Source organism: Oncorhynchus keta, chromosome 29 (assembly GCF_023373465.1).
Source record: "Oncorhynchus keta strain PuntledgeMale-10-30-2019 chromosome 29, Oket_V2, whole genome shotgun sequence".
NCBI lineage: Eukaryota > Metazoa > Chordata > Actinopteri > Salmoniformes > Salmonidae > Oncorhynchus > Oncorhynchus keta.
Window position 1 is genome coordinate 47,865,790 of NC_068449.1, and position 14,032 is coordinate 47,879,821.

The following is a 14,032-nucleotide window of genomic DNA, read 5'->3' on the forward strand; positions in this document are numbered from 1 at the left end:
GAAGGCGCAGCAGCGCCTCTTCAACCTCAGGAGGCTGAAGAAATTCGGCTTGTCACCAAAAAAGCACTCACAAACTTCTACAGATGCACAATCGAGAGCATCCTGGCGGGCTGTATCACCGCCTGGTACGGCAACTGCTCCGCCCTCAACCGTAAGGCTCTCCAGAGGGTAGTGAGGTCTGCACAACGCATCACCGGGGGCAAACTACCTGCCCTCCAGGACACCTACACCACCCGATGTTACAGGAAGGCCATAAAGATCATCAAGGACATCAACCACCCGAGCCACTGCCTGTTCACCCCGCTATCATCCAGAAGGCGAGGTCAGTACAGGTGCATCAAAGCTGGGACCGAGAGACTGAAAAACAGCTTCTATCTCAAGGCCATCAGACTGTTAAACAGCCACCACTAACATTGAGTGGCCGCTGTCAACACACTGACACTGACTCAACTCCAGCCACTTTAATAATGGGAATTGATGGGAATGATGGAAATATATCACTAGCCACTTTAAACAATGCTACCTTATATAATGTTACTTACCCTACATTATTCATCTCATATGCATACGTATATACTGTACTCTATATCAGGGGTGTCAAACTCAAATACCCAGTGGGCCAAAATGTAAAACCTGAACAAAGTCACGGGCCAACATTGAACAAATTAACCTTTTAATATGGACCCAAACAAGTTTTGCTTTAACATTGAATATGGAACAAGCATCGCTTATTACCATACAATATATAATTTAATAGTGGAGACATGCAAAATAGAATTTCAAATGAAAAAACACATCAATGGCATTCATTTATTAAATAAATAAAATGTAAATAAAAATTGTATGCCTCTTTTCTATTTGCAGCCTTCTGATTTAAATACCAAATCAACTTTTTCCACTGGCTAATAATTTTACAAATAAAATTATAATAAATCAATCAACCATTCAAGCCCATGCCTTGTAGCAAGAAAAAGTGCATAAAGAAAACGTTAATTATTGCACACTGGTCTAATCTGATGTGCCCAAGCCAGATACCTGGCATCTCTTCTTGGATGCTAGTTCATCAATGTCTGGGCTCAAGCTCTGAGCTGAAGAAATCCTCAGTATCGAGCGAAGATGTTCATCAGTCAGACGTCTCCTGTGAGTTGTTTTGGTCATCTTCATCGAGGAGAAAAGTTGCTCGCATAGATAAGTTCTGCCGAACATGGAGAGCATCTGAGCAGCTTGGGTGCGGAGCTGAGGCATTGTGTCAGGGATGAACCGTGGAAACTGTGCGGCACCCACAGCATCATACTTTGACTTCAGCGTGTCGTTGCACTGGAGTTCAATCAGCTCCATTTGGATGTTGGTTGGTGCATTTTCCACATCAACTGCGAAGGGATTACTAAGCAGTTCAAACTTGCATTTCTGGGCATCGAAGTCGGCAAATCGCCGGCTAAACTCAGCGGCGAGAACAATGAGTTTTTCAGCAAACTGTGCGCATGGGAACACGGCGGTAGAGATCTGCGCTTTTATGGATTGGCAGCAGGGAAAATGGCAAGGGTTTCCTTGCAGCATCTGATTCTCCCACAGGCACAGTTTAGTTTTGAAGGCCCTCACTGCAGCGTACATGTCTGTGATGATGCGCCCCCGCCCCTGAAGCTGCAGGTTCAGCGCATCGAGATGGCTCGAGATGTCACAGAGAAAGGCCAGCTCACACAGGAACTTTTGCTCCCGGAGCTCTGCTGTATCCTTCCCTTTGGTTTCCAGGAATTGACATATTTCCTCACGCAGCTCGAAACATCTGTTCAGTACTTTTCCTCTGCTTAGCCATCTCACCTCTGTGTGATACGGCACGTCTGCGTATTCCGAACCACACTCCTCCAGAAAAGATTTAAACTGGCGGTGATTTAGACCTTTGGCTCTTATAAAGTTAACTACCTGTGTTACTGTGGTCATAACATGTTCCATCTTTAGGGCTTTGGCACACAGTGCTTCCTGATGTATGATGCAGTGGTAAACAGTTAGCTCACCTGCACAGTTCTCTTCCCGCATCTTCTCCCGAACCATGCCCACCAGTCCACTCTTTTTACCGCACATCGCTGGCGCACCATCTGTCGTTAATCCAACGAGTTTATCCCACGGCAGCTTTATTTCAGTTACACATTTGGAAACCTCCTCAAAGATTTCCTTTCCTGTGGTTGTGCCATGCATTGATTTGAATCCTAATAGCTCCTCCGTAACACACAGATTTGAGTCCACTCCACGGATGAAGACTGACAGCTGAGCAGTATCAGATGCGTCGCAGCTCTCATCCACAGCGAGGGAGAACGCAACAAAATATTTTCCCTTTTCCATCAGCTGGTCATACAGATTGGTGGCAAGATCACATGTGCGATCAGCTACTGTGTTCCTGCTCAGGCTCACGTTTGAAAATGCTTGTTTTTTCTAACGGCATACGAGGTCACAAACCTTCATCATGCACTTTTTCATGAACTCTCCCTCATTAAAGGGCCGGGCTGATTTTGCGATCTCTGCTGCCACTATATAACTAGCCTTTACAGCAGCCTCGCTTTGTGATGTGGCTTTTTTAAACATATTCTGTTGTGAAACCAAACTTCTTTTCATCTCCTCTACTTTCTGGCTCCTTTGAGTCATGTCCAGGTCCTTGTATTTGTCATGGTGTTTCATTTCATAGTGTCGTCTAATGTTGTACTCCTTACTTACAGCCACATTGACTCCACAAACAAGACAAACAGGTTTGTCTTTTACATATGTAAACCGATATTCTGCCTCCCACTTGTCCAGAAAGCTCCTGTTTTCTGCCTTTCTTTCGCCATTTTTGGGAAGGGTTAGCTCGCTGACAGTTGTAGCGTCTATGTTGCTATGACTACTGTCACAGAGGAGAGAGCGTTTCTGGGTCCTGTCCTGATTGGCGCGCGAAAACAGCAGAGCATTATGGGATTCGTAGTATTAGTGGTTAATGCGCTGTATAATACCGGCGGGCCAGCTCTAGTAGTAATTTGGTATTGTCTCGCGGGCCAAATATAATTACCCCGCGGGCCAAATTTGGCCCACGGGCCAGAGTTTGACACCCATGCTCTATATCATCGACTGCATCCTTATGTAATACATGTATCACTAGCCACTTTAACTATGCCACTTTGTTTACATACTCATCTTATATGTATATACTGTACTCGATACCATCTACTGTATCTTGCCTATGCTGCTCTGTACCATCACTCATTCATATATCCTTATGTACATATTCTTTATCCCCTTACACTGTGTATAAGACAGTAGTTTAGGAATTGTTAGTTAGATTACTTGTTGGTTATTACTGCATTGTCGGAACTAGAAGCACAAGCATTTCGCTACACTCGCATTAACATCTGCTAACCATGTGTATGTGACAAATTTGATTTGATTTTGATTTGATGATTTAAAAAAATCTTCATATGTAGAGTTCTCTGCCATATTAGTAAAGTCTATTTTGTAACCTCTTCCTGCAGGTAGTTGGCTGGAGGCTAACAGAGAAGACTGGGCAGCCATCTTGGATTCCCAGAATCAGGCCGGTGCAGCCAGGGATCCGGGGGACAACATCACAGAGCAGGCCAGGACCAGAGGCAACATAGTGGAGGTCAGTGGATGGGACAGCATCCTCAACTCTGGGCTGGGGAACAACACTGTTAACCAGAAACAGACAGTCAAACACAAAACAATATCCAATCTTAGTTAGGGGTGGGCATTTGTCTGGCACGGAGGGAGAGAGCGAGAAAGTAGCCAAACCTGACTCGCTCTGGTTAGACAAACTTGTTGCTGCCATAGGTTATCTATCATACTATCTGGTAGTGCCAATCTTGACTCCATCAAATTGTTTGTAAAAAACTAGCTAAATACAGCAGTCAGCTAAGTAGCAAGGCCAATTAAAGCTATTTTGCTACGCTCCTCGTACAACTCTAGTCATATGAAACAGCCTACCTGTTGGATGATCAGTGTAGCCTACTCCTCATTTAGCCAACGTAATTCTGTAATTTTTCATCGATTAAACATCTCCCTCTCAATGTAGCGCCACTTTGGTTGATTACAATAGCAACAAGCTACACCTGTGGAACGTGTGTAGGCTAGCGTTTTTTTTATGGGGCGCACTTATAAAAAAAATATAATAATGTATATAATGGTCTATCCTTGTAGGCTATGTAGAAACGTCACAAAGATAATTGTATTTCATTTTAGACAAAGCCTTTTCATTGTTAAAATATATGTCAATTTTTTTTCTCTCAGAAATGAATTACTTTCCCATGTAATCGAATATTAATGTCTGTTGATATTCAAATATTCTAATAACGTGCCCATCCCTAATATTAGTCTTCATGGCAAACAGACTGGCTGAGACCAGGGCGAGGCGTAGATTTGGTCTGAGGGGACAGGAAGGTGTCTGTATGTGGCTAGAGAGAATGGACACAGACTCAGCCCTAGTTGTGATTCAGAGAGACTGATCGCGCCTCAGGTTAACCCCCTAACACAGTGGTATTCAAAGTTGGGGTCACAACTGAAGTGGGGTTGCCAATATTAGTTTTTAATGCATTTTCTGTCTTTAAAAAAAATAAAATAATAAACAGTACAGTTTATTGTATGGGACAATATATACACATTTTTGAGAAAGGTAATTAGAAAAATACAATTTTAATGAATAAATGTGTTTTTTATTTTAATAAGATATGAAAATGTAATTATTTTGACATTATTTGTTGATGTAAAAATATACCGATTTTAAGGTTGTGTCATTATATTTGGGGTGGGGTCACAAGTAATGATTGCGAAAAAAATTCCTTCAGCCTGCCGTCTATAAGATGTATCAACTGGAATATGGACCCTGCGATAACACCGACACTCCCTGGTCTTCATCCTCCTCACACTCTCCTTATGATAAACCAGACCTCAGACAATGCCCGTTCCTCAACACTAAACGGCTACACAAGCTCATTGACAAATGACAGGAGAAACTGAATCATTAAAGGTGGAGGCATAAAAAAGAAGCGCTTCTCGTGTTCGTTCTGTGAGAAAGATTTCAGTTTCCCCAAACAGGTGGAGACCCATCCGAGGATGCACACGGAAGACAAATTATTCTGCTGCCATCTGTTTCTGGACAGTTCCTCTGACTCGTCCAACCTGAAGATGCACCAGAGGGTCCACATGGGAGAAATCTTACAGCTGCCCCCAGTGTGAGAAGAGGTTCTCCCACCAGCACCAACTGAAGATGCACCTGAAGGTCCACACGGGAGAGAGGCCGTTCTCCTGTATGCACTGCGGGAAGAGGTTCTCAGAGAGGAGTTACCTCGGGATACACCAACATAAAATGCACACGGCCCATGTATAGAGTATAGTGACATGTAATGTAGTACTAGTTAGTTAGTAGTTCATTCTGTTGGTTTTGGATATAGAGCCCCACAGTGGAGTTGTCATAATACCCATAGAACCTCGTGGTCAAATAGGAAAATGGTTACAATCAATTCCACCATTCATTTTTCCCATAGGGGAGTTTAAAAACACTTACGATAAGGTCTGTATTTCGTGTAGCCTTACTCTGGCGTGACATTTTGATAACCATGTGTCATGACTTGCCCTGTTGGCTGAGGATCATAGAGCCTGATCTCCTCCTCTCCCCCACCAGTTTTATGACCGGTCGTAAATACTGTGTAGAAACTCTGCCATTGGGTTTGGCAGGATTGAGGGGAAAGAAACCTCTTTGTTACACAGAGATTTCTCCCGCCAAAACGGTGACATCAAAAGGTTGAATAATGAAACAATATTTCTATAATCCAAAACTGTTGGAATGGTCTGTGGGTACTTAAAGAACAATCTTGTCGAATTCATTACTAATTGGTGATGTAACTAAGGACAGTAGAACACAATTTGTGAGAAGATGTAATGTGATGTTCGCCTTCTAAATGAGAGAATTGTTTTTCATATGAAGTCTTAACCAAGTCAGTGGCCACGCCCAGGTGAGCACAGACATTACAGCAAAAGGAGGGAATGCCCCCTTTTCCCCAAGTGCTTAAATAGGACTCGTGACAAAATGTACGAAACTTGACCGAAGACGAGAACATTTCCCTATCGAACGACCATTGGTACGTCTGACGTATCCATTATAACAGACACTTCAAGAACAAAGCGAACAAGCTACGACTACAAAGGACATGGTGACCTCTGGTGGACAATCAGAGACTTACACAACCAGAGACTTGGTCGACTGACTCTCCAGAAAATGGACCGGCGATTTCAACAGGGAGACAACAAAGCCATACAATCGTAAATATGTATATTGCAATTATTTTCCAATCAATCAATCAATCAATAAAATGTATTTATAAAGCCCTTTTTACATAAGCCAATGTCGCAAAGTGCTATACAGAAACCCAGCCTAGAACTCCAAACAGCAAACAGAAAAAACTAGCACCTCAGGAGTAAATGTCAATTGGCTTTTCATAGCCGATCATTCGGAGTTAGAAACAGCAGGTGCGGTAGAGAGAGAGAGTCGAAAACAGCAGGTCTGGGACAAGGTAGCACATCCCGTGAACAGGTCAGGGTTCCATGGCCGCAGGCAGAACAGTTGAAACTGGAGCAGCAGCAGAGAAGAGAGAGAGAAAGAGAGAGAGTTAGAGGGAGCATTCTTAGATTCACACAGGACACCGAATAAGACAGGTGTCCTCCAGATATAACAGACTGATCCTAGCCCCCCGACACATAAACTACTGCAGCATAAATACTGGAGGCTGAGACAGGAAGGGTTGGGAGACACTGTGGCCCCGTCCGACAACACCCCCGGACAGGGCCAAACAGGCAGGATATAACCCCACACTACTAGAGGTATATCTTCAAACCACCAACTTACTACCCTGAGATAAGGCTGAGTATAACCCACGAAGATCTCCCCCAAGGCACAAACCCGAGGGGGGCGCCAACCCGGACAGGAAGATAACGTCAGTGACTCAACCCACTCAAGTGACGCACCTCTCTTAGGAACTGTATGGAAGAGCACCAGTAAACCAGTGACTCAGGCCCTGTAATAGGGTTAGAGGCAGAAAATCCCAGTGGAGAGAGGGGAACCGGCCAGGCAGACAGCAAGGGTGGTTCGTCGCTCCAGTGCCTTTCCGTTCACCTTCACACCCCTGGGCCAGACTACACTCAATCATATGACCCACTGAAGAGATGAGTCTTCAATAAAGACGTAAAGGTTGAGACGGAGTCTCCGTCTCTCACATGGATCGGCAGACCATTCCATAAAAATGAATCTCTATATGAGAAAGCACTGCCTCCAGCTGTTTGCTTAGAAATTCTAGGGACAATAAGGAGGCCTGCATCTTGTGAGCATAGCGTACGTGTAGGTATGTACGGCAGGACCAAATCGGAAAGATAGGTAGGAGCAAGCCCATGTAATGCTTTGTAGGTTAGCAGTAAAACCTTGAAATCCGCCATTGCCTTAACAGGAAGCCAGTGTAGAGAGGCTAGCACTGGAGTAATATGATCACATTTTTTGGTTCTAGTCAAGATACTAGCAGCTGTGTTTAGCACTAACTGAGGTTTATGTTGTGCTTTATCCGGGTAGCCGGAAAGTAGAGCATTGCAGTAGTCTAACCTAGAAGTAACAAAAGCATGGATACATTTATCTGCATCATTTTTGGACAGAAAGTTTCTGATGTTTGCAATGTTACATAGATAGAAAAAAAAGCTGTCTTTAAACAGTCTTGATATGTTCGTCAAAAGAGAGATCAGGGTCCAGAGTAACACCGAGGTCCTTCACAGTTTTATTTGAGACAACTGTACAACCATCAAGGTTAATTGTCAGGTCCAACAGAAGTTCTCTTTGTTTCTTGGGACCTAGAACTAGCACCTCAGTTTTGTCCGAGTTTAAAAGTAAAAAATGTGCCGCCATCCACTTCCTTATGTATTAAACACAGGCTTCCAGGGTGGGCAATTTTGGGCCTTCACCATGTTTCATTGAAATGTACAGCTGTGTATCGTCAGCATAGCAGTGAAAGTTAACAGTATGTTTCCGAATGACATCACCAAGAGGTAAAATATATAGTGAAAATAATAGTGGTCCTAATATGTAACCTTGAGAAGCACTGAAATTTACAGTTGATTTGAGGACAAACCATCCACAGAAACCAACTGATATCTTTCCAACAGATAAGCTTTAAACCCAGCCAGAACTTGGTCTGACGCCATTAAAAGGTAATTTACCACCATCATGGGTGCAGTCTCAGTGCTATGATGGGTCTAAAACCAGACATTTTGTATACATTGTTTATCTTCAGGAAGGCAGTGAGTTGCTGTGCAACAGCTTTTTCAAAAGAAATTGAGAGGAATGGAAGATTCGATATAGGCCGATTTATTTAAAAAAAAACATTTTCTGGGTCAAGGTTTTGCTTTTTGAAGAGAGGCTTTATTACTGCCACTTTTAGTGAGTTTGGTACACATTCGGTGGATAGGGAGGCATTTATTATGTTCAACATAGGAGGGCAAGGCACAGGAAGCAGCTCTTTCAGTAGTTTACTTGGAATAGAGTCAGCGGCTTTTCATCTGCAAAATATTTGCATTTCCATGAGCATAGTTATCAGCTATACGTACGATAGTGAAGTCCTTTGTCTTTTCTCCCGCTCTTTCTTACATGCCCCTCCCTTTTCACTCATGTACTTGTCCTCTTGTTCAGTTGTGCACCGGGGCCTCCCACTCTTTCTATTCTGGTTAGAGCCAGTTTGTGCTGTTCTGTGAAGGGACTAGCACACAGTGTTGTATGAGATCTTCAGTTTCTTGGCAATTTATCGCATGGAATAACCTTCATTTCTCAGAACAAGAATAGTAGAGAACTGGACGAGGTGAACTGAGGACACCTTGGTGTGGTGTGATGGTGTCTGTAAAATTGCTTTACTGATGAAAAGTGACAATCTTTGCTGGTGTTTTATAATGAGGAAATGATAGTAACTTAATGTTTACTTGACATGAAGTAGTCAAGCTGTGTGTAATGTAATGTTCAACCTTTTCCAAAGTATTCTAAAATTAATTTTATCAAAGCAAGGGTATCAGATTTACAGAAGATATAGTGTTACCATAGTTGGAAGTTATTCTGCCTGACACACGTATCGTTTTGTGCAATAAAAGTACTGTTCTTCACGTTATGTGAGTGTATGACCATTTTGTTGAAATGAAATACATTTACTCTGTACTGACTTTTTGTATCATTGCAAGGGCTGAATTTCACTTATCCCAGTCGAACCAAAACATACTTCATTCTTGAATCAACACATTTGGATTTAAAAATAAAAATAAACACAAATGACTCCAGATTGTTAGGTACATGAATCACAGTGTTAGAGATGGGCTTGACTGTGGTTAACATTTTATAATGTAATGCTTTGTGTGTACAGCAAAGAGTTTCTTATATAAACCTTTATTCTCTTCTGTACAATTTGTGTTTACAGTCTGCAGTCCACGAGGACCTTCTGATATCCGGTGTTGCTGGTGGGAGAGACTGGACCTCTGAGGCGGCCGGTCACAAACCTTGGCTCCGGATCAGGACCCTGGATCAGGAGCCGTCACTTTTCCATTCCGAGTCAGAAACAGAACCGAACAATGAGGGACAGAGACTCCACCACAACCACCACACAGAACACAACCAGTGGACAGGTGGACTGAACAACCTCAGTCCTGGTGGTCATCAGATAGACAGAGGCTCCAGTCAGGGATCCAGTCTGCAGCCCAGACCCTTCTCTTTACAGTCTCAGTGCAGGGATGAAGCAGGGCCTGGGGCTGATAGAGATAGACCCTCCTGTTCCTATGATACAAACACCACAGTATCCATGATGAACAGAGCAGGTCATCCTGGGCTTCAGCCTTCACAGAGATTGGTGGGAGACCCCCCTGGTGAGAGTCTAACAGGAGGTCTGTCTTCTCCTTCAGGAACTTGTCTAATGCCTGGCGAATGGGTTCACAGAGGGCCTGGACCTGGGTCTAGCCTTCCTCAATTACCTCATGGTTACCCCACCAATACAGACAGGGTCAGGATGGGCATCCATCACAAGAGGTACTTAGCCTATAACACAGGACACAACATCAACACCCAAACAACAATGGCTAGAGGTCAAGGAGGGAGCTTAAAGACTAACCACCTGAGGGTGGTGGCTCCTGCTTCTGCCTCGTCTGGTGTCATTGGGTCACAACGTGGGAGGCCATGTATTAGGACGGACGCCGACAAGCCGTACACCTGCCCCACATGTGGGAAGCGCTTCGCTAGGGCAGACTATTTGAGGGAGCACCAGGCCGTTCACACCAAGGACAAGCCCTTCAAGTGCAAACTATGTTACAAGAGCTTCTCCTTCCTGACTAACCTTATCAGACATAGGAGTGTCCACAACCGGGAGAAATTGTAGCAGTGTGGCTCGAGATGTACACAGGGGATATCCGGGAACTATTCTTAAGTTGACATATAGTTGTGAAGTGTTTTGGGGTAAGAGGCTAATTAACCGCATACCCTTCATTAACCCTTTAACTTGTCATTTGAAACAGGCTTGTAAATACCTGTTTTTAGAGAGACAGTGAACCCGGGCTAGAACAAGGACAGTTTAATATTTACCTTACTGAGGTGATATAGATGGAATAAAGTCATTCTAATATTTTCTACTGTATTCTTGCTGTATTCACACTGTTCTTTCTAAACACGTCTTCCCTCCACTTGATTGATACTGACATTGGGAGATTTGATGTGTAATGTAATAAACAGTACCATAATTCAAAGAGCAGCATGCATACCTTTTTCATTTAAGCTCACCCGTTCAGCTATGATGCCAAACAATAAGATAAGGTCTCTTTATTGTAGAACAATTTCCACGTTTGTGTTTATTGTTGTTATTTAGACATTAAAGTCCTGGAACTCAAAATATGCCAAATTTAACTGCACACCATCACATACTTACAGCAGTAGTCTTTAATTTGCATTGGAGACAGGACTTGGTTGATAGATGTTATCTGGATAACCCTAGCTAGCTGCTAATTGTAGCTAATGTGGCTATCTGTATGGTTTTTCACACTCAAATAGCTTCCATCTTGGAGGTGCTAGCGAATGCAGCCGTGACAGAGATCTGTAAACTCGTAGACGACGACTATGCAGTGTTTCGTTTGGAAATAACTCAAAGCCAGAAAGAAAACGGGGCATTGTGAAGGAATCTACAGCTACTGGAAACTAAAAATGGCACGGGATCGAGCAGAGAGGACAACGTGAGAGCGTAGTGTTTAAGATCCTCAACAGATACAGAGGCATGTCAAGAGGTACAAATAGCAGAAGGCAGAGGCTGCGTGGCCTGTCGCCGTGCATATATAGCTCAGTGCCTGTCGCCTTGTTCACCTTTGCACGTGTTCAGATTCGTTATCGAGAATTGGGTCTTGGTCAGTTTTTGGATAGTATGCAATAATTCCCCTGATTACTTAGCTAGCACAAAGGCACAATATCATATTCTAACCAGATGCTTGATTAATGCACTTCTTATTATTTAGTCAATAAAAACAATGTGATGCGTGGAACATAATATATCAATCAACAAATAGTATAGAAGTTATGAGAAATGTTACCTTACATCCTTGCCAATTCTAGACAGCATCAATGGTATGGAATAGCTGCTGACACAATAGTATACCGTTGAGCATTGACAGTAGCTAAACTAACCACCTCTTTTCCTTCTATCACTCTCTCAGGTGAAGGAGATCTCACTGGAGGCCACAGGAGCTTTGTGAAGACAGTGTGACACAATCACTGTTAATCACTGTTGTCAAGCTGGAGAGGTCAAGGACCCGACACAGCATCACGGAGGTCAGTGGAACACTGAGCGCCGTCGTCAAGTCAGAGACAGACACCGAGACTTTAACAGGGCTGGGGCGACTGAGCTGTCCTCCTTTCCCCATTTAAAGTATTTACTTTATGGTAACCTGAGCCCGAGGACTGTCCTGTCCAATCGGGTCACAGGTGATGCGTTACAGAGTGGCAATGATCAGGTCCTGTTCATACGCTAGAGAGATGATACCTGGTGACGGGCCTGTGGGATTAGATACACAGACTAATCCAATGAGATACCGTAGTAGTGTACGGTATAAAAAAAGTATATATATGTAGATATCACCTTTATTTAACCAGGTAGGCCAAGATAAAGCAAAGCATTGCGACAAAAACAACACAGAATTACACATAAACAAACGTTTATGTCATAATTACTTAAGACTAACTATCCTTGTTAGCTCATTGAATAGCATCTGAACCTATGTTGAAGTGTATTTAATTTACTGCCAATCTGGATATGCCTTGTTTGACACTCTTTCTGCATATGAATGAGGGAGTTTGATTAAGATGAACCAGCGTGCACCAGGACATGGCTCATGATTTGAACGGGCGAAAGCGGTGCGAGAGGAAAGCCCTGCTCAAATAGAACCGTAATCTGCGCCACCAGGTCATATTGCCAACAAGGCAGCATGGTGCATTGTTCAGGAACATACAACATACATTTTCCATAAATAAATACTTTTCTGACTGGTTTAATAAGGCAGATAAAGTACGTATGCGTTTCAAACACTTTGCATGTGTTGTAATCATTATTCCACGTGCTTAGCATACGTCACTTTGTTTTGAGATGACTTCGCCATGTCACACTGTTCACACCCAGGAGGCAGCCCGGTTTCACAACGAATGCAATCACTTTTCACCTGGTAAATCTCCACCTTCCTGGGCACCTGTGCCAGCTTAATCAAATCCCCTCATTGGGACTTAAAATTGGATCCTGGGGTCCGGCAAAATTAAGGCAGTTATACAATCATTACAATACATTCATTACAGAATTCACAACACACTAAGTGTGTGCCCTCAGGCCCATACTCCACTACCACATATCTACAATGCAAAATCCATGTGTATGTGTGTGTATAGTGGTTATGTTATCATGTGTGTGTATGCATGCGTCTGTGCCTATGTTTGTTTTACTTCACAGTCCCCGCTATTCCATAAGGTGTATTTTACCTGCTTTTTAAATCTGATTCTACCGCTTGCATCAGTTACCTGATGTGGAATAGAGTTCCATGTAGTGATGGCTCTATGTAGTACTGTGCGCCTCCCATAGTCTGTTCTGGACTTGGGGATTGTGAAGAGATCTCTGGTGGCATGTCTTGTGGGGTATGCATGGGTGTCTGAGCTGTGTGCGAGTATTTTAAACAGACAGCTCGGTCCCTTCAGCTTGTCAACACCTCTTACAAAAACAAGTAATGAGGAAGTCAATCTCTCTTCCTCTTTGAGCCAGGAGAGATTTACATGCATGTCATTAATGTTAGCTCTCCGTGTACTTTTAAGGGCCAGCCGTGCTGCCCTGTTCTGAGCCAACTGCAATTTTCCCAAGTCCCTCTTTGTGGCACCTGACCACACGACTGAACAGTAGTCCAGGTGTGACAAAACCAGGACCTGCAGGACCTGCCTTGTAGATAGTGTTGTTAAGAAGGCAGAGCTGTGTGTTATTATGGAAAGACTTCTCCCCATCTTAGCTACTGTTGTATCAATATGTTTTGACCATGACAGTTTACAATCCAGGGTAACTCCAAGCAGTTTAGTCACCACAACTTGCTCAATGTCCACATTATTCATTACGAGATGTAGTTGAGGTTTAGGGTTTAGTGAATGATTTGTCCCAAATACAACGCTTTTAGTTTTGGAAATATTTAGGACTAACTTATTCCTTGCCACCCATTCTGAAACTAACTGCAGCTCTTTGTTAAGTGTTGCAGTCATTTCAGTCGCTGTCGTAGTTGACGTGTATAGTGTTGAGTCATCCGCATACATAGACACACTAACCTTACTCAAAGCCAGTGGCATGTCGTTAGTAAAGATAAAGTTTAGATGGGCCATATAACTGTTTTTTTGTCTCCAGAAAATCTGCAATCCAAATGAACCTATCCCAGCCACCATCTTTTTTGGGGAAGCCCAATTGATTCTGAATTCAGGCATTTCAAATATATTGTT

General features: G+C 43.2%; 1 protein-coding gene across 6 annotated transcripts in view; it reads left to right on the plus strand.

Moving 5' to 3' along the window:
• Window positions 1-14,032, plus strand: part of LOC118361895 (zinc finger protein 8-like) — a 159,995-nt gene that overhangs the window by 89,826 nt on the left and 56,137 nt on the right. For 2 of the 6 annotated variants that reach the window (XR_008085473.1, XR_008085472.1), the window contains exons 6-8: window positions 3,495-3,622; window positions 9,468-11,310; window positions 11,734-11,848. The exons of the other annotated variants lie outside the window; for them this stretch is intronic. The gene's annotated coding sequence lies outside the window, so the exon portion shown is untranslated. The remainder of the gene's footprint in view (window positions 1-3,494; window positions 3,623-9,467; window positions 11,311-11,733; window positions 11,849-14,032) is intronic. 6 annotated transcript variants of the gene reach the window in all.